Raw genomic sequence first — 25,986 nt, 5'->3', positions numbered from 1 at the left:
TTCCGATGAGATCAAATAAGTCCTATTTGTCACGCACACTGACCGAGAAATCCCTACCTCTGTACCAGAGGGAGCTAGAAACCTGTGTTTCGAGGGATGGGTAGATCCTCCGAGTGTGATTATGACGATATATTTTTGTGTTCGTATTTTAAATCGTTTGCCTAATATCTTTCAAAAACAGAACAAAGGACTTTCATGATTCTAGAATCTTCTCTAACAGTTAAAGCTGAGCACTGTCTACTACAGGAAATACCGGTCGTAAATGCCTTTCGTCAATAAAACTCTCTTCCCCCATGCACAGTGGAAAGGCAGCTCAACTCTGAAGAAAAAGAGAAGGGGGGTTTCTTAGCCCACATCCTGGGCTAACAAGAGAAACTAGACTTATATGATATTTCATACCATATCGTGACAGCACCCCCCTAAAGGGTTAATACGGGGAGCAGTGTTGGCACCCCCCTAAAGGGTTAATACGGGGAGCAGTGTTGGCACCTCCCTAAAGGGTTAATACGGGGAGCAGTGTTGGCACCTCCCTAAAGGGTTAAAACGGGGAGCAGTGTTGGCACCCCCCTAAAGGGTTAATACGGGGAGCAGTGTTGGCACCTCCCTAAAGGGTTAAAACGGGGAGCAGTGTTGGCACCCCCCTAAAGGGTTAATACGAGGAGCAGTGTTGGCACCCCCCTAAAGGGTTAATACGGGGAGCAGTGTTGGCACCTCCCTAAAGGGTTAATACGGGGAGCAGTGTTGGCACCCCCCTAAAGGGTTAATACGGGGAGCAGTGTTGGCACTCCCCTAAAGGGTTAATACGGGGAGCAGTGTTGGCACCTCCCTAAAGGGTTAATACGGGGAGCAGTGTTGGCACTCCTCTAAAGGGTTAATACGGGGAGCAGTGTTGGCACCTCCCTAAAGGGTTAATACGGGGAGCAGTGTTGGCACCCCCCTAAAGGGTTAATACGGGGAGCAGTGTTGGCACCTCCTCTAAAGGGTTAATACGGGGAGCAGTGTTGGCACCCCCCTAAAGGGTTAATACGGGGAGCAGTGTTGGCACCTCCCTAAAGGGTTAATACAGGGAGCAGTGTTGGCACCCCCCTAAAGGGTTAATACGGGGTGCACTGTTGGCACCCCCCTAAAGGGTTAATACGGGGAGCAGTGTTGGCACCCCCCCTAAAGGGTTAATACGGGGAGCAGTGTTGGCACCTCCCTAAAGGGTTAATACGGGGAGCAGTGTTGGCACCTCCCTAAAGGGTTAATACGGGGAGCAGTGTTGGCACCCCCTAAAGGGTTAATACGGGGAGCAGTGTTGGCAGCTCCCTAAAGGGTTAATACGGGGAGCAGTGTTGGCACCCCCTTAAAGGGTTAATACGGGGAGCAGTGTTGGCACCCCCCAAAGGGTTAATACGGGGAGCAGTGTTGGCACCTCCCTAAAGGGTTAATACGAGGAGCAGTGTTGGCACCCCCCCTAAAGGGTTAATACGGGGAGCAGTGTTGGCACCTCCCCTAAAGGGTTAATACGGGGAGCAGTGTTGGCACCCCCCTAAAGGGTTAATACGGGGAGCAGTGTTGGCACCCCCCCTAAAGGGTTAATACGGGGAGCAGTGTTGGCACCCCCCTAAAGGGTTAATACGGGGAGCAGTGTTGGCACCCCCCTAAAGGGTTAATACGGGGAGCAGTGTTGGCACCCTCCTAAAGGGTTAATACGGGGAGCAGTGTTGGCACCCCCCTAAAGGGTTAATACGGGGAGCAGTGTTGGCACCTCCCCTAAAGGGTTAATAAGGTGGAGCAGTGTTGGCACTTCCCCTAAAGGGTTAATACGGGGAGCAGTGTTGGCACCCCCCTAAAGGGTTAATACGAGGAGCAGTGTTGGCACTCCTCTAAAGGGTTAATACGGGGAGCAGTGTTGGCACCCCCCTAAAGGTTAATACGGGGAGCAGTGTTGGCACCTCTCTAAAGGGTTAATACGGGGAGCAGTGTTGGCACCCCCCTAAAGGGTTAATACGGGGAGCAGTGTTGGCACCTCCCTAAAGGGTTAATACGGGGAGCAGTGTTGGCACCCCCCTAAAGGGTTAATACGGGGAGCAGTGTTGGCACCTCCCCCTAAAGGGTTAATACGGGGAGCAGTGTTGGCACCCCCTTAAAGGGTTAATACGGGGAGCAGTGTTGGCACACCCTAAAGGGTTAATACGGGGAGCAGTGTTGGCACCTCCCCTAAAGGGTTAATACGGGGAGCAGTGTTGGCACCCCCCTAAAGGGTTAATACGGGGAGCAGTGTTGGCACCTCCCCCTAAAGGGTTAATACGGGGAGCAGTGTTGGCACCCCCCTAAAGGGTTAATACGGGGAGCAGTGTTGGCACACCCTAAAGGGTTAATACGGGGAGCAGTGTTGGCACCTCCCCTAAAGGGTTAATATGGGGAGCAGTGTTGGCACCCCCCTAAAGGGTTAATACGGGGAGCAGTGTTGGCACCCCCCCTAAAGGGTTAATACGGGGAGCAGTGTTGGCACCCCCCTAAAGGGTTAATACGGGGAGCAGTGTTGGCACCCCCCTAAAGGGTTAATACGGGGAGCAGTGTTGGCACCCCCCTAAAGGGTTAATACGGGGTGCAGTGTTGGCACCCCCCTAAAGGGTTAATACGGGGAGCAGTGTTGGCACCCCCCTAAAGGGTTAATACGGGGAGCAGTGTTGGCACCCCCCCTAAAGGGTTAATACGGGGAGCAGTGTTGGCACCTCCCTAAAGGGTTAATACGGGGAGCAGTGTTGGCACCTCCCTAAAGGGTTAATACGGGGAGCAGTGTTGGCACCCCCTAAAGGGTTAATACGGGGAGCAGTGTTGGCACCTCCCCTAAAGGGTTAATACGGGGAGCAGTGTTGGCACTCCTCTAAAGGGTTAATACGGGGAGCAGTGTTGGCACCTCCCTAAAGGGTTAATACGGGGAGCAGTGTTGGCACCCCCCCTAAAGGGTTAATACGGGGAGCAGTGTTGGCACCTCCCTAAAGGGTTAATACGGGGAGCAGTGTTGGCACCCCCCCTAAAGGGTTAATACGGGGAGCAGTGTTGGCACCCCCCCTAAAGGGTTAATACGGGGAGCAGTGTTGGCACCTCCCTAAAGGGTTAATACGGGGAGCAGTGTTGGCACCTCCCTAAAGGGTTAATACGGGGAGCAGTGTTGGCACCCCCTTAAAGGGTTAATACGAGGAGCAGTGTTGGCACCCCCCAAAGGGTTAATACGGGGAGCAGTGTTGGCACCCCCCTAAAGGGTTAATACGGGGAGCAGTGTTGGCACCCCCCTAAAGGGTTAATATGGGGAGCAGTGTTGGCACCTCCCCTAAAGGGTTAATACGGGGAGCAGTGTTGGCACTCCCCTAAAGGGTTAATACGGGGAGCAGTGTTGGCACCTCCCTAAAGGGTTAATACGGGGAGCAGTGTTGGCACTCCTCTAAAGGGTTAATACGGGGAGCAGTGTTGGCACCTCCCTAAAGGGTTAATACGGGGAGCAGTGTTGGCACCCCCCTAAAGGGTTAATACGGGGAGCAGTGTTGGCACCTCCTCTAAAGGGTTAATACGGGGAGCAGTGTTGGCACCTCCCTAAAGGGTTAATACGGGGAGCAGTGTTGGCACCCCCCTAAAGGGTTAATACGGGGTGCAGTGTTGGCACCCCCCTAAAGGGTTAATACGGGGAGCAGTGTTGGCACCCCCCTAAAGGGTTAATACGGGGAGCAGTGTTGGCACCTCCCTAAAGGGTTAATACGGGGAGCAGTGTTGGCACCTCCCTAAAGGGTTAATACGGAGAGCAGTGTTGGCACCCCCTAAAGGGTTAATACGGGGAGCAGTGTTGGCACCTCCCTAAAGGGTTAATACGGGGAGCAGTGTTGGCACTCCTCTAAAGGGTTAATACGGGGAGCAGTGTTGGCACCTCCCTAAAGGGTTAATACGGGGAGCAGTGTTGGCACCCCCCTAAAGGGTTAATACGGGGAGCAGTGTTGGCACCTCCCTAAAGGGTTAATACGGGGAGCAGTGTTGGCACCCCCCCTAAAGGGTTAATACGGGGAGCAGTGTTGGCACCTCCCTAAAGGGTTAATACGGGGAACAGTGTTGGCACCTCCCTAAAGGGTTAATACGAGGAGCAGTGTTGGCACCTCCCTAAAGGGTTAATACGGGGAGCAGTGTTGGCACCTCCCTAAAGGGTTAATACGGGGAACAGTGTTGGCACCTCCCTAAAGGGTTAATACGAGGAGCAGTGTTGGCACCTCCCTAAAGGGTTAATACGGGGAGCAGTGTTGGCACCTCCCTAAAGGGTTAATACGGGGAGCAGTGTTGGCACCCCCTTAAAGGGTTAATACGAGGAGCAGTGTTGGCACTCCCCTAAAGGGTTAATACGGGGAGCAGTGTTGGCACCCCCCCTAAAGGGTTAATACGGGGAGCAGTGTTGGCACCTCCCCTAAAGGGTTAATACGGGGAGCAGTGTTGGCACTCCCCTAAAGGGTTAATACGGGGAGCAGTGTTGGCACCCCCCTAAAGGGTTAATACGAGGAGCAGTGTTGGCACCCCCTTAAAGGGTTAATACGAGGAGCAGTGTTGGCACCCCCCTAAAGGGTTAATACGGGGAGCAGTGTTGGCACCCCCCTAAAGGGTTAATACGGGGTGCAGTGTTGGCACCCCCCTAAAGGGTTAATACGGGGAGCAGTGTTGGCAACTCCCTAAAGGGTTAATACGGGGAGCAGTGTTGGCACCCCCTTAAAGGGTTAATACGAGGAGCAGTGTTGGCACTCCCCTAAAGGGTTAATACGGGGAGCAGTGTTGGCACCCCCCCCTAAAGGGTTAATACGGGGAGCAGTGTTGGCACCTCCCCTAAAGGGTTAATACGGGGAGCAGTGTTGGCACTCCCCTAAAGGGTTAATACGGGGAGCAGTGTTGGCACCCCCCTAAAGGGTTAATACGAGGAGCAGTGTTGGCACCCCCTTAAAGGGTTAATACGAGGAGCAGTGTTGGCACCCCCCTAAAGGGTTAATACGGGGAGCAGTGTTGGCACCCCCCTAAAGGGTTAATACGGGGTGCAGTGTTGGCACCCCCCTAAAGGGTTAATACGGGGAGCAGTGTTGGCACCCCCCCTAAAGGGTTAATACGGGGAGCAGTGTTGGCACTCCCCTAAAGGGTTAATACGGGGAGCAGTGTTGGCACCCCCCTAAAGGGTTAATACGGGGAGCAGTGTTGGCACCTCCCTAAAGGGTTAATACGGGGAGCAGTGTTGGCACCTCCCTAAAGGGTTAATACGGGGAGCAGTGTTGGCACCTCCCTAAAGGGTTAATACGAGGAGCAGTGTTGGCACCTCCCCTAAAGGGTTAATACGGGGAGCAGTGTTGGCACCTCCCTAAAGGGTTAATACGGGGAGCAGTGTTGGCACCCCCCTAAAGGGTTAATACGGGGTGCAGTGTTGGCACCCCCCTAAAGGGTTAATACGGGGAGCAGTGTTGGCACCTCCCTAAAGGGTTAATACGGGGAGCAGTGTTGGCACCTCCCCTAAAGGGTTAATACGGGGAGCAGTGTTGGCACCCCCCTAAAGGGTTAATACGGGGAGCAGTGTTGGCACTCCCCTAAAGGGTTAATACGGGGAGCAGTGTTGGCACTCCTCTAAAGGGTTAATACGGGAGCAGTGTTGGCACCTCCCTAAAGGGTTAATACGAGGAGCAGTGTTGGCACCCCCCTAAAGGGTTAATACGGGGAGCAGTGTTGGCACCTCCCTAAAGGGTTAATACGAGGAGCAGTGTTGGCACCTCCCTAAAGGGTTAATACGGGGAGCAGTGTTGGCACCCCCTTAAAGGGTTAATACGAGGAGCAGTGATGGCACCCCCCAAAGGGTTAATACGGGGAGCAGTGTTGGCACCTCCCTAAAGGGTTAATACGGGGAGCAGTGTTGGCACCCCCCTAAAGGGTTAATACGGGGAGCAGTGTTGGCACCTCCCCTAAAGGGTTAATACGGGGAGCAGTGTTGGCACTCCCCTAAAGGGTTAATACGGGGAGCAGTGTTGGCACCTCCCTAAAGGGTTAATACGAGGAGCAGTGTTGGCACACCCCTAAAGGGTTAATACGGGGAGCAGTGTTGGCACCTCCCTAAAGGGTTAATACGGGGAGCAGTGTTGGCACCCCCCTAAAGGGTTAATACGGGGAGCAGTGTTGGCACCTCCCTAAAGGGTTAATACGGGGAGCAGTGTTGGCACCCCCCTAAAGGGTTAATACGGGGTGCAGTGTTGGCACCCCCCTAAAGGGTTAATACGAGGAGCAGTGTTGGCACCCCCCTAAAGGGTTAATACGGGGAGCAGTGTTGGCACCCCCCTAATGGGTTAATACGGGGAGCAGTGTTGGCACCTCCCTAAAGGGTTAATACGGGGAGCAGTGTTGGCACCTCCCTAAAGGGTTAATACGGGGAGCAGTGTTGGCACCCCCTAAAGGGTTAATACGGGGAGCAGTGTTGGCACCTCCCTAAAGGGTTAATACGGGGAGCAGTGTTGGCACTCCCCTAAAGGGTTAATACGGGGAGCAGTGTTGGCACTCCTCTAAAGGGTTAATACGGGGAGCAGTGTTGGTACCTCCCCAAAGGGTTAATACGGGGAGCAGTGTTGGCACTCCCCTAAAGGGTTAATACGGGGAGCAGTGTTGGCACCTCCCTAAAGGGTTAATACGGGGAGCAGTGTTGGCACTCCCCTAAAGGGTTAATACGGGGAGCAGTGTTGGCACTCCTCTAAAGGGTTAATACGGGGAGCAGTGTTGGCACCTCCCTAAAGGGTTAATACGGGGAGCAGTGTTGGCACTCCCCTAAAGGGTTAATACGGGGAGCAGTGTTGGCACTCCTCTAAAGGGTTAATACGGGGAGCAGTGTTGGCACCTCCCTAAAGGGTTAATACGGGGAGCAGTGTTGGCACCTCCCTAAAGGGTTAATACGGGGAGCAGTGTTGGCACCCCCCTAAAGGGTTAATACGAGGAGCAGTGTTGGCACCCCCCTAAAGGGTTAATACGGGGAGCAGTGTTGGCACCCCCCTAAAGGGTTAATACGGGGAGCAGTGTTGGCACCCCCCTAAAGGGTTAATACGGGGAGCAGTGTTGGCACCCCCCTAAAGGGTTAATACGGGGAGCAGTGTTGGCACCTCCCTAAAGGGTTAATACGGGGAGCAGTGTTGGCACCTCCCTAAAGGGTTAATACGAGGAGCAGTGTTGGCACCTCCCTAAAGGGTTAATACGGGGAGCAGTGTTGGCACCCCCCTAAAGGGTTAATACGGGGAGCAGTGTTGGCACCTCCTCTAAAGGGTTAATACGGGGAGCAGTGTTGGCACCCCCCTAAAGGGTTAATACGGGGAGCAGTGTTGGCACCTCCCTAAAGGGTTAATACGGGGAGCAGTGTTGGCACCCCCCTAAAGGGTTAATACGGGGTGCAGTGTTGGCACGCCCCTAAAGGGTTAATACGGGGAGCAGTGTTGGCACCCCCCTAAAGGGTTAATACGAGGAGCAGTGTTGGCACCCCCTAAAGGGTTAATACGGGGAGCAGTGTTGGCACCTCCCTAAAGGGTTAATACGGGGAGCAGTGTTGGCACTCCCCTAAAGGGTTAATACGGGGAGCAGTGTTGGCACCTCCCTAAAGGGTTAATACGGGGAGCAGTGTTGGCACCTCCCTAAAGGGTTAATACGGGGAGCAGTGTTGGCACCCCCCTAAAGGGTTAATACGGGGAGCAGTGTTGGCACCTCCCTAAAGGGTTAATACGAGGAGCAGTGTTGGCACCTCCCTAAAGGGTTAATACGGGGAGCAGTGTTGGCACCCCCTTAAAGGGTTAATACGAGGAACAGTGTTGGCACCCCCCAAAGGGTTAATACGGGGAGCAGTGTTGGCACCTCCCTAAAGGGTTAATACGGGGAGCAGTGTTGGCACCCCCCTAAAGGGTTAATACGGGGAGCAGTGTTGGCACCCCCCTAAAGGGTTAATACGGGGAGCAGTGTTGGTACCTCCCCTAAAGGGTTAATACGGGGAGCAGTGTTGGCACTCCCCTAAAGGGTTAATACGGGGAGCAGTGTTGGCACCTCCCTAAAGGGTTAATACGAGGAGCAGTGTTGGCACCTCCCTAAAGGGTTAATACGGGGAGCAGTGTTGGCACCTCCCTAAAGGGTTAATACGGGGAGCAGTGTTGGCACCTCCCTAAAGGGTTAATACGGGGAGCAGTGTTGGCACCTCCTCTAAAGGGTTAATACGGGGAGCAGTGTTGGCACCCCCCTAAAGGGTTAATACGGGGAGCAGTGTTGGCACCTCCCTAAAGGGTTAATACGGGGAGCAGTGTTGGCACCCCCCTAAAGGGTTAATACGGGGTGAAGTGTTGGCACCCCCCTAAAGGGTTAATACGGGGTGCAGTGTTGGCACCCCCCTAAAGGGTTAATACGAGGAGCAGTGTTGGCACCCCCCTAAAGCGTTAATACGGGGAGCAGTGTTGGCACCTCCCCTAAAGGGTTAATACGGGGAGCAGTGTTGGCACTCCTCTAAAGGGTTAATACGGGGAGCAGTGTTGGCACCTCCTCTAAAGGGTTAATACGGGGAGCAGTGTTGGCACCCCCCTAAAGGGTTAATACGGGGAGCAGTGTTGGCACCCCCCTAAAGGGTTAATACGGGGAGCAGTGTTGGCACCCCCCTAAAGGGTTAATACGGGGAGCAGTGTTGGCACCTCCTCTAAAGGGTTAATACGGGGAGCAGTGTTGGCACCCCCCTAAAGGGTTAATACGGGGAGCAGTGTTGGCACCTCCCTAAAGGGTTAATACGGGGAGCAGTGTTGGCACCCCCCTAAAGGGTTAATACGGGGTGCAGTGTTGGCACCCCCCTAAAGGGTTAATACGGGGTGCAGTGTTGGCACCCCCCTAAAGGGTTAATACGAGGAGCAGTGTTGGCACCCCCCTAAAGGGTTAATACGGGGAGCAGTGTTGGCACCTCCCTAAAGGGTTAATACGGGGAGCAGTGTTGGCACCTCCCTAAAGGGTTAATACGGGGAGCAGTGTTGGCACCCCCTAAAGGGTTAATACGGGGAGCAGTGTTGGCACCCCCCCTAAAGGGTTAATACGGGGAGCAGTGTTGGCACCCCCCCTAAAGGGTTAATACGGGGAGCAGTGTTGGCACCCCCCCTAAAGGGTTAATACGGGGAGCAGTGTTGGCACCCCCCCTAAAGGGTTAATACGGGGAGCAGTGTTGGCACTCCTCTAAAGGGTTAATACGGGGAGCAGTGTTGGCACCTCCCTAAAGGGTTAATACGGGGAGCAGTGTTGGCACCCCCCCTAAAGGGTTAATACGGGGAGCAGTGTTGGCACCTCCCTAAAGGGTTAATACGGGGAGCAGTGTTGGCACTCCTCTAAAGGGTTAATACGGGGAGCAGTGTTGGCACCCCCCTAAAGGGTTAATACGGGGAGCAGTGTTGGCACCCCCCTAAAGGGTTAATACGAGGAGCAGTGTTGGCACCCCCCTAAAGGGTTAATACGGGGAGCAGTGTTGGCACCTCCCTAAAGGGTTAATACGAGGAGCAGTGTTGGCACCTCCCTAAAGGGTTAATACGGGGAGCAGTGTTGGCACCCCCCTAAAGGGTTAATACGGGGAGCAGTGTTGGCACTCCTCTAAACGGTTAATACGGGGAGCAGTGTTGGCACCCCCCTAAAGGGTTAATACGGGGAGCAGTGTTGGCACCTCCCTAAAGGGTTAATACGGGGAGCAGTGTTGGCACCCCCCTAAAGGGTTAATACGAGGAGCAGTGTTGGCACCCCCCTAAAGGGTTAATACGGGGAGCAGTGTTGGCACCTCCCTAAAGGGTTAATACGAGGAGCAGTGTTGGCACCTCCCTAAAGGGTTAATACGGGGAGCAGTGTTGGCACCTCCTCTAAAGGGTTAATACGGGGAGCAGTGTTGGCACCCCCCTAAAGGGTTAATACGGGGAGCAGTGTTGGCACCCCCCTAAAGGGTTAATACGGGGAGCAGTGTTGGCACTCCCCTAAAGGGTTAATACGGGGAGCAGTGTTGGCACCTCCCTAAAGGGTTAATACGGGGAGCAGTGTTGGCACCTCCCTAAAGGGTTAATACGGGGAGCAGTGTTGGCACCCCCCTAAAGGGTTAATACGGGGAGCAGTGTTGGCACCTCCCTAAAGGGTTAATACGGGGAGCAGTGTTGGCACCCCCCCTAAAGGGTTAATACGGGGAGCAGTGTTGGCACCTCCCTAAAGGGTTAATACGGGGAGCAGTGTTGGCACCTCCCTAAAGGGTTAATACGAGGAGCAGTGTTGGCACCTCCCTAAAGGGTTAATACGGGGAGCAGTGTTGGCACCTCCCTAAAGGGTTAATACGGGGAGCAGTGTTGGCACCCCCTTAAAGGGTTAATACGAGGAACAGTGTTGGCACCCCCCAAAGGGTTAATACGGGGAGCAGTGTTGGCACCTCCCTAAAGGGTTAATACGGGGAGCAGTGTTGGCACCCCCCTAAAGGGTTAATACGGGGAGCAGTGTTGGTACCTCCCCTAAAGGGTTAATACGGGGAGCAGTGTTGGCACTCCCCTAAAGGGTTAATACGGGGAGCAGTGTTGGCACCTCCCTAAAGGGTTAATACGGGGAGCAGTGTTGGCACTCCTCTAAAGGGTTAATACGGGGAGCAGTGTTGGCACCCCCCTAAAGGGTTAATACGGGGAGCAGTGTTGGTACCTCCCCTAAAGGGTTAATACGGGGAGCAGTGTTGGCACTCCCCTAAAGGGTTAATACGGGGAGCAGTGTTGGCACCTCCCTAAAGGGTTAATACGGGGAGCAGTGTTAGCACCCCCCTAAAGGGTTAATACGGGGAGCAGTGTTGGCACCCCCCTAAAGGGTTAATACGGGGAGCAGTGTTGGCACCCCCCTAAAGGGTTAATACGGGGAGCAGTGTTGGTACCTCCCCTAAAGGGTTAATACGGGGAGCAGTGTTGGCACCTCCCTAAAGGGTTAATACGGGGAGCAGTGTTGGCACCCCCCTAAAGGGTTAATACGGGGAGCAGTGTTGGCACCCCCCTAAAGGGTTAATACGGGGAGCAGTGTTGGCACCCCCCTAAAGGGTTAATACGGGGAGCAGTGTTGGCACCCCCCTAAAGGGTTAATACGGGGAGCAGTGTTGGTACCTCCCCTAAAGGGTTAATACGGGGAGCAGTGTTGGCACTCCCCTAAAGGGTTAATACGGGGAGCAGTGTTGGCACCTCCCTAAAGGGTTAATACGGGGAGCAGTGTTGGCACCTCCCTAAAGGGTTAATACGGGGAGCAGTGTTGGCACCCCCCTAAAGGGTTAATACGGGGAGCAGTGTTGGCACCCCCCTAAAGGGTTAATACGGGGAGCAGTGTTGGCACCCCCCTAAAGGGTTAATACGGGGAGCAGTGTTGGTACCTCCCCTAAAGGGTTAATACGGGGAGCAGTGTTGGCACTCCCCTAAAGGGTTAATACGGGGAGCAGTGTTGGCACCTCCCTAAAGGGTTAATACGGGGAGCAGTGTTGGCACCCCCCTAAAGGGTTAATACGGGGAGCAGTGTTGGCACCCCCCTAAAGGGTTAATACGAGGAGCAGTGTTGGCACCTCCCTAAAGGGTTAATACGGGGAGCAGTGTTGGCACCTCCCTAAAGGGTTAATACGGGGAGCAGTGTTGGCACCCCCCTAAAGGGTTAATACGGGGAGCAGTGTTGGCACCCCCCTAAAGGGTTAATACGAGGAGCAGTGTTGGCACCTCCCTAAAGGGTTAATACGGGGAGCAGTGTTGGCACCCCCCTAAAGGGTTAATACGGGGTGAAGTGTTGGCACCCCCCTAAAGGGTTAATACGGGGTGCAGTGTTGGCACCCCCCTAAAGGGTTAATACGAGGAGCAGTGTTGGCACCCCCCTAAAGCGTTAATACGGGGAGCAGTGTTGGCACCTCCCTAAAGGGTTAATACGAGGAGCAGTGTTGGCACCCCCCTAAAGGGTTAATACGGGGAGCAGTGTTGGCACCTCCCCTAAAGGGTTAATACGGGGAGCAGTGTTGGCACTCCCCTAAAGGGTTAATACGGGGAGCAGTGTTGGCACCTCCCTAAAGGGTTAATACGGGGAGCAGTGTTGGCACTCCTCTAAAGGGTTAATACGGGGAGCAGTGTTGGCACCTCCCTAAAGGGTTAATACGGGGAGCAGTGTTGGCACCTCCTCTAAAGGGTTAATACGGGGAGCAGTGTTGGCACCCCCCTAAAGGGTTAATACGGGGAGCAGTGTTGGCACCTCCCTAAAGGGTTAATACGGGGAGCAGTGTTGGCACCCCCCTAAAGGGTTAATACGGGGAGCAGTGTTGGCACCTCCTCTAAAGGGTTAATACGGGGAGCAGTGTTGGCACCCTCTAAAGGGTTAATACGGGGAGCAGTGTTGGCACCCCCCTAAAGGGTTAATACGAGGAGCAGTGTTGGCACCCCCCTAAAGGGTTAATACGGGGAGCAGTGTTGGCACCTCCCCTAAAGGGTTAATACGGGGAGCAGTGTTGGCACTCCCCTAAAGGGTTAATACGGGGAGCAGTGTTGGCACCTCCCTAAAGGGTTAATACGGGGAGCAGTGTTGGCACCCCCCTAAAGGGTTAATACGGGGAGCAGTGTTGGCACCTCCTCTAAAGGGTTAATACGGGGAGCAGTGTTGGCACCTCCCTAAAGGGTTAATACGGGGAGCAGTGTTGGCACCTCCCTAAAGGGTTAATACGGGGAGCAGTGTTGGCACCCCCCTAAAGGGTTAATACGGGGAGCAGTGTTGGCACCTCCTCTAAAGGGTTAATACGGGGAGCAGTGTTGGCACCTCCCTAAAGGGTTAATACGGGGAGCAGTGTTGGCACCTCCCTAAATGGTTAATACGAGGAGCAGTGTTGGCACCCCCTTAAAGGGTTAATACGAGGAGCAGTGTTGGCACCTCCCTAAAGGGTTAATACGGGGAGCAGTGTTGGCACCTCCCCTAAAGGGTTAATACGGGGAGCAGTGTTGGCACCTCCCTAAAGGGTTAATACGGGGAGCAGTGTTGGCACCTCCTCTAAAGGGTTAATACGGGGAGCAGTGTTGGCACCCCCCTAAAGGGTTAATACGGGGAGCAGTGTTGGCACCTCCTCTAAAGGGTTAATACGGGGAGCAGTGTTGGCACCCCCCTAAAGGGTTAATACGGGGAGCAGTGTTGGCACCTCCCTAAATGGTTAATACGATGAGCAGTGTTGGCACCCCCTTAAAGGGTTAATACGAGGAGCAGTGTTGGCACCTCCCTAAAGGGTTAATACGGGGAGCAGTGTTGGCACCTCCCTAAAGGGTTAATACGAGGAGCAGTGTTGGCACCTCCCTAAAGGGTTAATACGGGGAGCAGTGTTGGCACCCCCTTAAAGGGTTAATACGAGGAGCAGTGTTGGCACCTCCCTAAAGGGTTAATACGGGGAGCAGTGTTGGCACCTCCCCTAAAGGGTTAATACGGGGAGCAGTGTTGGCACCTCCCTAAAGGGTTAATACGGGGAGCAGTGTTGGCACCTCCCTAAAGGGTTAATACGGGGAGCAGTGTTGGCACCTCCCTAAAGGGTTAATACGGGGAGCAGTGTTGGCACCCCCCTAAAGGGTTAATACGGGGAGCAGTGTTGGCACCTCCTCTAAAGGGTTAATACGGGGAGCAGTGTTGGCACCTCCCTAAATGGTTAATACGAGGAGCAGTGTTGGCACCCCCTTAAAGGGTTAATACGAGGAGCAGTGTTGGCACCTCCCTAAAGTGTTAATACGGGGAGCAGTGTTGGCACCTCCCTAAATGGTTAATACGAGGAGCAGTGTTGGCACCCCCTTAAAGGGTTAATACGAGGAGCAGTGTTGGCACCTCCCTAAAGGGTTAATACGGGGAGCAGTGTTGGCACCTCCCCTAAAGGGTTAATACGGGGAGCAGTGTTGGCACCTCCCTAAAGGGTTAATACGGGGAGCAGTGTTGGCACCTCCCTAAAGGGTTAATACGAGGAGCAGTGTTGGCACCTCCCTAAAGGGTTAATACGGGGAGCAATGTTGGCACCTCCCTAAAGGGTTAATACGGGGAGCAGTGTTGGCACCTCCCTAAAGGGTTAATACGGGGAGCAGTGTTGGCACCTCCCTAAAGGGTTAATACGAGGAGCAGTGTTGGCACCTCCCTAAAGGGTTAATACGGGGAGCAGTGTTGGCACCTCCTTAAAGGGTTAATACGAGGAGCAGTGTTGGCACCCCCCCTAAAGGGTTAATACGGGGTGCAGTGTTGGCACCCCCCTAAAGGGTTAATACGGGGAGCTGTGTTGGCACCCCCCTAAAGGGTTAATACGGGGAGCAGTGTTGGCACCCCCCTAAAGGGTTAATACGGGGAGCAGTGTTGGCACCTCCCTAAAGGGTTAATACGGGGAGCAGTGTTGGCACCCCCTAAAGGGTTAATACGGGGAGCAGTGTTGGCACCTCCCTAAAGGGTTAATACGGGGAGCAGTGTTGGCACTCCCCTAAAGGGTTAATACGGGGAGCAGTGTTGGCACTCCTCTAAAGGGTTAATACGGGGAGCAGTGTTGGCACCTCCCTAAAGGGTTAATACGGGGAACAGTGTTGGCACCCCCCCTAAAGGGTTAATACGGGGAGCAGTGTTGGCACCTCCCTAAAGGGTTAATACGGGGAGCAGTGTTGGCACCTCCCTAAAGGGTTAATACGGGGAGCAGTGTTGGCACCCCCTTAAAGGGTTAATACGAGGAACAGTGTTGGCACCCCCCAAAGGGTTAATACGGGGAGCAGTGTTGGCACCTCCCTAAAGGGTTAATACGGGGAGCAGTGTTGGCACCCCCCTAAAGGGTTAATACGGGGAGCAGTGTTGGCACCCCCTTAAAGGGTTAATACGAGGAACAGTGTTGGCACCCCCCAAAGGGTTAATACGGGGAGCAGTGTTGGCACCTCCCTAAAGGGTTAATACGGGGAGCAGTGTTCGCACCCCCCTAAAGGGTTAATACGAGGAGCAGTGTTGGCACCTCCCTAAAGGGTTAATACGGGGAGCAGTGTTGGCACCTCCCCTAAAGGGTTAATACGGGGAGCAGTGTTGGCACTCCCCTAAAGGGTTAATACGGGGAGCAGTGTTGGCACTCCCCTAAAGGGTTAATACGGGGAGCAGTGTTGGCACCCCCCTAAAGGGTTAATACGGGGAGCAGTGTTGGCACCTCCCTAAAGGGTTAATACGGGGAGCAGTGTTGGCACCTCCCTAAAGGGTTAATACGGGGTGCAGTGTTGGCACCCCCCTAAAGGGTTAATACGGGGAGCAGTGTTGGCACCTCCCTAAAGGGTTAATACGGGGAGCAGTGTTGGCACCCCCCTAAAGGGTTAATACGGGGTGCAGTGTTGGCACCTCCCTAAAGGGTTAATACGGGGAGCAGTGTTGGCACCTCCCTAAAGGGTTAATACGGGGAGAAGTGTTGGCACCCCCTTAAAGGGTTAATACGAGGAGCAGTGTTGGCACCCCCCAAAGGGTTAATACGGGGAGCAGTGTTGGCACCTCCCTAAAGGGTTAATACGGGGAGCAGTGTTGGCACCCCCCTAAAGGGTTAATACGGGGTGCAGTGTTGGCACCCCCCTAAAGGGTTAATACGGGGTGCAGTGTTGGCACCTCCCCTAAAGGGTTAATACGGGGAGCAGTGTTGGCACCTCCCTAAAGGGTTAATACGGGGAGCAGTGTTGGCACTCCCCTAAAGGGTTAATACGGGGAGCAGTGTTGGCACCTCCCTAAAGGGTTAATACGGGGAGCAGTGTTGGCACCCCCCTAAAGGGTTAATACGGGGTGCAGTGTTGGCACCCCCCTAAAGGGTTAATACGGGGTGCAGTGTTGGCACCCCCCTAAAGCGTTAATACGGGGAGCAGTGTTGGCACCTCCCTAAAGGGTTAATACGGGGAGCAGTGTTGGCACTCCCCTAAAGGGTTAATACGGGGAGCAGTGTTGGCACTCCCCTAAAGGGTTAATACGGGGAGCAGTGTTGGCACCCCCTAAAGGGTTAATACGGGGAGCAGTGTTGGCACCTCCCTAAAGGGTTAATACGGGGAGCAGTGTTGGCACCTCCCTAAAGGGTTAATACGGGGAGCAGTGTTGGCACCTCTCTAAAGGGTTAATACGGGGAGCAGTGTTGGCACCTCCCTAAAGGGTTAATACGGGGAGCAGTGTTGGCACTCCCCTAAAGGGTTAATACGGGGAGCAGTGTTGGCACTCCTCTAAAGGGTTAATACGGGGAGCAGTGTTGGCACCTCCCTAAAGGGTTAATACGGGGAGCAGTGTTGGCACCTCCCTGAAGGGTTAATACGGGGAGCAGTGTTGGCACCCCCCCTAAAGGGTTAATACGGGGAGCAGTGTTGGCACCTCCCTAAAGGGTTAATACGGGGAGCAGTGTTGGCACCCCCCTAAAGGGTTAATACGGGGAGCAGTGTTGGCACCTCCCTAAAGGGTTAAAACGGGGAGCAGTGTTGGCACCCCCCTAAAGGGTTAATACGGGGAGCAGTGTTGGCACCCCCCTAAAGGGTTAATACGGGGAGCAGTGTTGGCACCCCCTAAAGGGTTAATACGGGGAGCAGTGTTGGCACCTCCCTAAAGGGTTAATACGGGGAGCAGTGTTGGCACCCCCTAAAGGGTTAATACGGGGAGCAGTGTTGGCACCCCCCTAAAGGGTTAATACGAGGAGCAGTGTTGGCACTCCTCTAAAGGGTTAATACGAGGAGCAGTGTTGGCACCCCTCTAAAGGGTTAATACGGGGAGCAGTGTTGGCACCCCCCTAAAGGGTTAATACGGGGAGCAGTGTTGGCACCCCTCTAAAGGGTTAATACGGGGAGCAGTGTTGGCACCCCCCTAAAGGGTTAATACGGGGAGCAGTGTTGGCACCCCTCTAAAGGGTTAATACGGGGAGCAGTGTTGGCACTCCTCTAAAGGGTTAATAAGGGGAGCAGTGTTGGCACCCCCCTAAAGGGTTAATACGGGGAGCAGTGTTGGCACTCCTCTAAAGGGTTAATACGGGGAGCAGTGTTGGCACTCCTCTAAAGGGTTAATACGGGGAGCAGTGTTGGCACTCCTCTAAAGGGTTAATACGGGGAGCAGTGTTGGCACCTCCCCTAAAGGGTTAATACGGGGAGCAGTGTTGGCACCCCCCTAAAGGGTTAATACGGGGAGCAGTGTTGGCACCCCCCTAAAGGGTTAATACGAGGAGCAGTGTTGGCACCCCCCTAAAGGGTTAATACGAGGAGCAGTGTTGGCACTCCTCTAAAGGGTTAATACGGGGAGCAGTGTTGGCACCCCCCTAAAGGGTTAATACGAGGAGCAGTGTTGGCACCTCCCTAAAGGGTTAATACGAGGAGCAGTGTTGGCACCTCCCTAAAGGGTTAATACGGGGAGCAGTGTTGGCACCCCCCTAAAGGGTTAATACGGGGAGCAGTGTTGGCACCTCCCTAAAGGGTTAATACCGGGAGCAGTGTTGACACTCCTCTAAAGGGTTAATACGGGGAGCAGTGTTGGCACCCCCCTAAAGGGTTAATACGGGGAGCAGTGTTGGCACCCCCTTAAAGGGTTAATACGGGGAGCAGTGTTGACACTCCTCTAAAGGGTTAATACGAGGAGCAGTGTTGGCACCTCCCTAAAGGGTTAATACAGGGAGCAGTGTTGGCACCTCCCTAAAGGGTTAATACGGGGAGCAGTGTTGGCACCCCCCTAAAGGGTTAATACGGGGAGCAGTGTTGGCACCTCCCCTAAAGGGTTAATACGGGGAGCAGTGTTGGCACTCCCCTAAAGGGTTAATACGGGGAGCAGTGTTGGCACCCCCCTAAAGGGTTAATACGAGGAGCAGTGTTGGCACCCCCCTAAAGCGTTAATACGGGGAGCAGTGTTGGCACCTCCCCTAAAGGGTTAATACGGGGAGCAGTGTTGGCACCTCCCTAAAGGGTTAATACGGGGAGCAGTGTTGGCACCTCCCTAAAGGGTTAATACGAGGAGCAGTGTTGGCACCTCCCTAAAGGGTTAATACGGGGAGCAGTGTTGGCACCTCCCTAAAGGGTTAATACGGGGAGCAGTGTTGGCACCCCCCTAAAGGGTTAATACGGGGAGAAGTGTTGGCACCCCCCTAAAGGGTTAATACGGGGAGCAGTGTTGGCACCCCCCAAAGGGTTAATACGGGGAGCAGTGTTGGCACCTCCCTAAAGGGTTAATACGGGGAGCAGTGTTGGCACCTCCCCTAAAGGGTTAATACGGGGAGCAGTGTTGGCACCTCCCTAAAGGGTTAATACGGGGAGCAGTGTTGGCACCTCCCCTAAAGGGTTAATACGGGGAGCAGTGTTGGCACCCCCCCTAAAGGGTTAATACGGGGAGCAGTGTTGGCACCTCCCTAAAGGGTTAATACGGGGAGCAGTGTTGGCACCTCCCTAAAGGGTTAATACGGGGAGCAGTGTTGGCACCCCCCTAAAGGGTTAATACGGGGTGCAGTGTTGGCACCCCCCTAAAGGGTTAATACGGGGTGCAGTGTTGGCACCCCCCTAAAGGGTTAATACGAGGAGCAGTGTTGGCACCCCCCAAAGGGTTAATACGGGGAGCAGTGTTGGCACCCCCCTAAAGGGTTAATACGGGGAGAAGTGTTGGCACCCCCCTAAAGGGTTAATACGAGGAGCAGTGTTGGCACCCCCCAAAGGGTTAATACGGGGAGCAGTGTTGGCACCTCCCTAAAGGGTTAATACGGGGAGCAGTGTTGGCACCTCCCCTAAAGGGTTAATACGGGGAGCAGTGTTGGCACCTCCCTAAAGGGTTAATACGGGGAGCAGTGTTGGCACCTCCCCTAAAGGGTTAATACGGGGAGCAGTGTTGGCACCCCCCCTAAAGGGTTAATACGGGGAGCAGTGTTGGCACCTCCCTAAAGGGTTAATACGGGGAGCAGTGTTGGCACCTCCCTAAAGGGTTAATACGGGGAGCAGTGTTGGCACCCCCCTAAAGGGTTAATACGGGGTGCAGTGTTGGCACCCCCCTAAAGGGTTAATACGGGGTGCAGTGTTGGCACCCCCCTAAAGGGTTAATACGGGGAGCAGTGTTGGCACCTCCCTAAAGGGTTAATACGGGGAGCAGTGTTGGCACCTCCCCTAAAGGGTTAATACGGGGAGCAGTGTTGGCACTCCCCTAAAGGGTTAATACGGGGAGCAGTGTTGGCACTCCCCTAAAGGGTTAATACGGGGAGCAGTGTTGGCACCTCCCTAAAGGGTTAATACGGGGAGCAGTGTTGGCACCCCCTAAAGGGTTAATACGGGGAGCAGTGTTGGCACCTCCCTAAAGGGTTAATACAGGGAGCAGTGTTGGCACCTCCCTAAAGGGTTAATACGGGGAGCAGTGTTGGCACCTCCCTAAAGGGTTAATACGGGGAGCAGTGTTGGCACCCCCCTAAAGGGTTAATACGGGGAGCAGTGTTGGCACCTCCCTAAAGGGTTAATACGGGGAGCAGTGTTGGCACCCCCCCTAAAGGGTTAATACGGGGAGCAGTGTTGGCACCTCCCTAAAGGGTTAAAACGGGGAGCAGTGTTGGCACCCCCCTAAAGGGTTAATACGGGGAGCAGTGTTGGCACCCCCCTAAAGGGTTAATACGGGGAGCAGTGTTGGCACCTCCCTAAAGGGTTAATACGGGGAGCAGTGTTGGCACTCCTCTAAAGGGTTAATACGGGGAGCAGTGTTGGCACCCCCCTAAAGGGTTAATACGGGGAGCAGTGTTGGCACCCCTCTAAAGGGTTAATACGGGGAGCAGTGTTGGCACTCCTCTAAAGGGTTAATACGAGGAGCAGTGTTGGCACCTCCCTAAAGGGTTAATACGGGGAGCAGTGTTGGCACCCCCCTAAAGGGTTAATACGGGGAGCAGTGTTGGCACTCCTCTAAAGGGTTAATAAGGGGAGCAGTGTTGGCACCCCCCTAAAGGGTTAATACGGGGAGCAGTGTTGGCACTCCTCTAAAGGGTTAATACGGGGAGCAGTGTTGGCACCCCCCTAAAGGGTTAATACGGGGAGCAGTGTTGGCACCCCCCTAAAGGGTTAATACGGGGAGCAGTGTTGGCACTCCTCTAAAGGGTTAATACGGGGAGCAGTGTTGGCACCTCCCTAAAGGGTTAATACGGGGAGCAGTGTTGGCACCCCCCTAAAGGGTTAATACGAGGAGCAGTGTTGGCACCTCCCCTAAAGGGTTAATACGGGGAGCAGTGTTGGCACCCCCCTAAAGGGTTAATACGAGGAGCAGTGTTGGCACCTCCCTAAAGGGTTAATACGGGGAGCAGTGTTGGCACCCCCCTAAAGGGTTAATACGGGGAGCAGTGTTGGCACCTCCCTAAAGGGTTAATACGGGGAGCAGTGTTGGCACCTCCCTAAAGGGTTAATACGAGGAGCAGTGTTGGCACCTCCCTAAAGGGTTAATACGGGGAGCAGTGTTGGCACCCCCCTAAAGGGTTAATACGGGGAGCAGTGTTGGCACCTCCCTAAAGGGTTAATACAGGGAGCAGTGTTGGCACCCCCCTAAAGGGTTAATACGGGGAGCAGTGTTGGCACTCCTCTAAAGGGTTAATACGGGGAGCAGTGTTGGCACCCCCCCTAAAGGGTTAATACGGGGAGCAGTGTTGGCACCTCCCTAAAGGGTTAAAACGGGGAGCAGTGTTGGCACCCCCCTAAAGGGTTAATACGGGGAGCAGTGTTGGCACTCCTCTAAAGGGTTAATACGGGGAGCAGTGTTGGCACTCCTCTAAAGGGTTAATACGGGGAGCAGTGTTGGCACCCCCCTAAAGGGTTAATACGGGGAGCAGTGTTGGCACCCCTCTAAAGGGTTAATACGGGGAGCAGTGTTGGCACTCCTCTAAAGGGTTAATACGGGGAGCAGTGTTGGCACCTCCCTAAAGGGTTAATACGGGGAGCAGTGTTGGCACCCCCCTAAAGGGTTAATACGGGGAGCAGTGTTGGCACCCCCCTAAAGGGTTAATACGGGGAGCAGTGTTGGCACTCCCCTAAAGGGTTAATACGGGGAGCAGTGTTGGCACCCCCCTAAAGGGTTAATACGAGGAGCAGTGTTGGCACCTCCCTAAAGGGTTAATACGGGGAGCAGTGTTGGCACCCCCTAAAGGGTTAATACGGGGAGCAGTGTTGGCACTCCCCTAAAGGGTTAATACGGGGAGCAGTGTTGGCACCTCCCCTAAAGGGTTAATACGGGGAGCAGTGTTGGCACCCCCCTAAAGGGTTAATACGGGGAGCAGTGTTGGCACTCCCCTAAAGGGTTAATACGGGGAGCAGTGTTGGCACCCCCTTAAAGGGTTAATACGGGGAGCAGTGTTGGCACCCCCCTAAAGGGTTAATACGGGGAGCAGTGTTGGCACTCCCCTAAAGGGTTAATACGGGGAGCAGTGTTGGCACCCCCCTAAAGCGTTAATACGGGGAGCAGTGTTGGCACCTCCCTAAAGGGTTAATACGGGGAGCAGTGTTGGCACCCCCCTAAAGGGTTAATACGGGGAGCAGTGTTGGCACCCCCCTAAAGGGTTAATACGAGGAGCAGTGTTGGCACCTCCCTAAAGGGTTAATACGGGGAGCAGTGTTGGCACCCCCCTAAAGGGTTAATACGGGGAGCAGTGTTGGCACTCCCCTAAAGGGTTAATACGGGGAGCAGTGTTGGCACCTCCCCTAAAGGGTTAATACGGGGAGCAGTGTTGGCACCCCCCTAAAGGGTTAATACGGGGAGCAGTGTTGGCACCCCCCTAAAGGGTTAATACGGGGAGCAGTGTTGGCACTCCCCTAAAGGGTTAATACGGGGAGCAGTGTTGGCACCTCCCTAAAGGGTTAATACGGGGAGCAGTGTTGGCACCCCCCTAAAGGGTTAATACGGGGAGCAGTGTTGGCACCCCCCCAAAGGGTTAATACGGGGAGCAGTGTTGGCACTCCTCTAAAGGGTTAATACGGGGAGCAGTGTTGGCACCTCCCTAAAGGGTTAATACGGGGAGCAGTGTTGGCACCTCCCTAAAGGGTTAATACGGGGAGCAGTGTTGGCACCTCCCTAAAGGGTTAATACGAGGAGCACTGTTGGCACCCCCCTAAAGGGTTAATACGAGGAGCAGTGTTGGCACCCCCCTAAAGGGTTAATACGGGGAGCAGTGTTGGCACCCCCTTAAAGGGTTAATACGAGGAGCAGTGTTGGCACCTCCCTAAAGGGTTAATACGGGGAGCAGTGTTGGCACCTCCCTAAAGGGTTAATACGGGGAGCAGTGTTGGCACCCCCCTAAAGGGTTAATACGGGGAGCAGTGTTGGCACCCCCCTAAAGGGTTAATACGGGGAGCAGTGTTGGCACTCCCCTAAAGGGTTAATACGGGGAGCAGTGTTGGCACCCCCCTAAAGGGTTAATACGGGGAGCAGTGTTGGCACCCCCCTAAAGGGTTAATACGGGGAGCAGTGTTGGCACCCCCCCTAAAGGGTTAATACGGGGAGCAGTGTTGGCACCTCCCTAAAGGGTTAATACGGGGAGCAGTGTTGGCACCTCCCTAAAGGGTTAATACGGGGAGCAGTGTTGGCACTCCCCTAAAGGGTTAATACGGGGAGCAGTGTTGGCACCTCCCCAAAGGGTTAATACGGGGAGCAGTGTTGGCACCCCCCTAAAGGGTTAATACGGGGAGCAGTGTTGGCACCTCCCCTAAAGGGTTAATACGGGGAGCAGTGTTGGCACCTCCCCAAAGGGTTAATACGGGGAGCAGTGTTGGCACCCTCTAAAGGGTTAATACGGGGAGCAGTGTTGGCACTCCCCTAAAGGGTTAATACGGGGAGCAGTGTTGGCACCTCCCCAAAGGGTTAATACGGGGAGCAGTGTTGGCACCTCCCCTAAAGGGTTAATACGGGGAGCAGTGTTGGCACCCCCCTAAAGGGTTAATACGGGGAGCAGTGTTGGCACCTCCCCTAAAGGGTTAATACGGGGAGCAGTGTTGGCACCTCCCCAAAGGGTTAATACGGGGAGCAGTGTTGGCACCTCCCTAAAGGGTTAATACGGGGAGCAGTGTTGGCACCTCCCTAAAGGGTTAATACGGGGAGCAGTGTTGGCACCCCCCTAAAGGGTTAATACGGGGAGCAGTGTTGGCACCTCCCCAAAGGGTTAATACGGGGAGCAGTGTTGGCACCTCCCCAAAGGGTTAATACGAGGAGCAGTGTTGGCACCCCTCTAAAGGGTTAATACGGGGAGCAGTGTTGGCACCTCCCTAAAGGGTTAATACGGGGAGCAGTGTTGGCACCTCCCCAAAGGGTTAATACGGGGAGCAGTGTTGGCACCTCCCCAAAGGGTTAATACGAGGAGCAGTGTTGGCACCCCTCTAAAGGGTTAATACGGGGAGCAGTGTTGGCACCTCCCCAAAGGGTTAATACGAGGAGCAGTGTTGGCACCCCTCTAAAGGGTTAATACGGGGAGCAGTGTTGGCACTCCCCTAAAGGGTTAATACGGGGAGCAGTGTTGGCACCCTCTAAAGGGTTAATACGGGGAGCAGTGTTGGCACCTCCCTAAAGGGTTAATACGGGGAGCAGTGTTGGCACCTCCCTAAAGGGTTAATACGGGGAGCAGTGTTGGCACCTCCCTAAAGGGTTAATACGAGGAGCAGTGTTGGCACCCCCCTAAAGGGTTAATACGAGGAGCAGTGTTGGCACCCCCCTAAAGGGTTAATACGGGGTGCAGTGTTGGCACCCCCCTAAAGGGTTAATACGGGGAGCAGTGTTGGCACCCCCCTAAAGGGTTAATACGAGGAGCAGTGTTGGCACCCCCTTAAAGGGTTAATACGGGGAGCAGTGTTGGCACCCCCCTAAAGGGTTAATACGAGGAGCAGTGTTGGCACCTCCCTAAAGGGTTAATACGAGGAGCAGTGTTGGCACCTCCCTAAAGGGTTAATACGGGGAGCAGTGTTGGCACCTCCCTAAAGGGTTAATACGGGGAGCAGTGTTGGCACCTCCCTAAAGGGTTAATACGGGGAGCAGTGTTGGCACCTCCCTAAAGGGTTAATACGAGAAGCAGTGTTGGCACCTCCCTAAAGGGTTAATACGGGGAGCAGTGTTGGCACCTCCCTAAAGGGTTAATACGGGGAGCAGTGTTGGCACCTCCCTAAAGGGTTAATACGGGGAGCAGTGTTGGCACCTCCCTAAAGGGTTAATACGGGGAGCAGTGTTGGCACCCCCCTAAAGGGTTAATACGGGGAGCAGTGTTGGCACCTCCCTAAAGGGTTAATACGAGGAGCAGTGTTGGCACCTCCCTAAAGGGTTAATACGGGGAGCAGTGTTGGCACCCCCCTAAAGGGTTAATACGGGGAGCAGTGTTGGCACCCCCCTAAAGGGTTAATACGGGGAGCAGTGTTGGCACCCCCCTAAAGGGTTAATACGGGGAGCAGTGTTGGCACCCCCTAAAGGGTTAATACGGGGAGCAGTGTTGGCACCTCCCTAAAGGGTTAATACGGGGAGCAGTGTTGGCACCTCCCTAAAGGGTTAATACGGGGAGCAGTGTTGGCACCTCCCTAAAGGGTTAATACGGGGAGCAGTGTTGGCACCCCCCTAAAGGGTTAATACGGGGAGCAGTGTTGGCACCCCCCTAAAGGGTTAATACGGGGAGCAGTGTTGGCACCTCCCTAAAGGGTTAATACGGGGAGCAGTGTTGGCACCTCCCTAAAGGGTTAATACGGGGAGCAGTGTTGGCACCCCCCCTAAAGGGTTAATACGGGGAGCAGTGTTGGCACCTCCCCTAAAGGGTTAATACGGGGAGCAGTGTTGGCACCTCCCTAAAGGGTTAATACGGGGAGCAGTGTTGGCACCCCCCCTAAAGGGTTAATACGGGGAGCAGTGTTGGCACCTCCCTAAAGGGTTAATACGGGGAGCAGTGTTGGCACCCCCCTAAAGGGTTAATACGAGAAGGCGGGAGAAGGGGGTTGGGGCGTTTCGCTGGGAGAGCCCCCGCCCACCTGCTAATGCAGCCTCGGGCGGCGCGCAGTAGGCCTAGGTGCTGCGCATGTGCCAGGTGCGCGTGGCCGTACGGACGCGAGTGCCGCGTGTACATGTGGCGCATGCGCAGTCGTCATGTCCCCCTTGCTTACAATGCCTAATTCCTCGTGTCTGTTCTCTGTGACTTCTGTCTGCTCTATGGGGGAAGAGGCGCCGCCTTTTCCGGTCACATGGGCATGACGTCAGCAGAGGTCCTTTAGCCGACTTGGATTTCGCCTCTACCGTCACCACAGGTCCTTCCGGTCTCAGTGCAGCAGCTCGTGTTCTCTGGTGTCAGCCAGCAGCAGGTTTCCCGCCGTTCCGGTGAGATTACAGGAGGGTTCGGTGGAGTTTTTGTGCTTGTGGTGAATCTGTGAGAGGAGAGCGTGGGGTGAGATCATCGCTGCTCCCTGTGACTGCGGCTCCTCAGTGTTGGGGATGTTAACCCCTTAGTGACGGAGCCAATTTGCTACTTAACCCCTTCATGACTGGAGCTGTTTTCTTTTTTTCGCTCCCCTCCTTCCCAGAGCCATCACTTTTTTTATTTTTCCGTCACTATGGCCATGTGAGGGCTTGTTTTTTGCGGGACGAGTTGCACTTTTGAACGATATCATTGGTTTTACCATGCCGTGTAACAGAAAATGGGAAACAAATTCCAAGTGTGGTGAAATTACAAAATAAGTGCAGTCCCACAGAGGTTTTTTGAGGTGTTTTTTTTTTACCATCTTCATTAGATACTAAATCTGAGCTGCCATTGTGATTCTCCAGGTCGTTACGAGTTCTCAGACACCAAACATGTAGGTTACATTATATCTAAGTGGTGACAAAAAATCCAAATGTTACTAAAAAAAACAAATTGCGCCATTTTCCGATACCCGCAGCGTCTCCATTTCTAGTGATTTGGGGTCAGGTGAGGGCTTATTTTTTGCGCTCTGAGCTGGCGTTTTTAATGATATCATTTTGTGCAGATACGTTCTTTTGATCGCCCGTGATTAAATTTTA

The 25,986-nt window shown here is 54.2% G+C and overlaps 2 protein-coding genes across 2 annotated transcripts in view; both read left to right on the top strand.

Moving 5' to 3' along the window:
* Window positions 1-25,986, top strand: part of LOC143801430 (uncharacterized) — a 977,383-nt gene that overhangs the window by 587,133 nt on the left and 364,264 nt on the right. The gene's annotated exons all lie outside the window — the stretch shown is intronic.
* The window catches only part of LOC143793593 (gastrula zinc finger protein XlCGF66.1-like), a 124,316-nt gene continuing 123,526 nt past the window's right edge, over window positions 25,197-25,986 (top strand). The window contains exon 1 of the mRNA XM_077280661.1: window positions 25,197-25,308. The gene's annotated coding sequence lies outside the window, so the exon portion shown is untranslated. The remainder of the gene's footprint in view (window positions 25,309-25,986) is intronic.

This window comes from Ranitomeya variabilis, chromosome 1 (assembly GCF_051348905.1).
Source record: "Ranitomeya variabilis isolate aRanVar5 chromosome 1, aRanVar5.hap1, whole genome shotgun sequence".
In the NCBI taxonomy this organism is placed as follows: domain Eukaryota; kingdom Metazoa; phylum Chordata; class Amphibia; order Anura; family Dendrobatidae; genus Ranitomeya; species Ranitomeya variabilis.
This window is presented reverse-complemented; position numbering and strand designations above follow the sequence as displayed.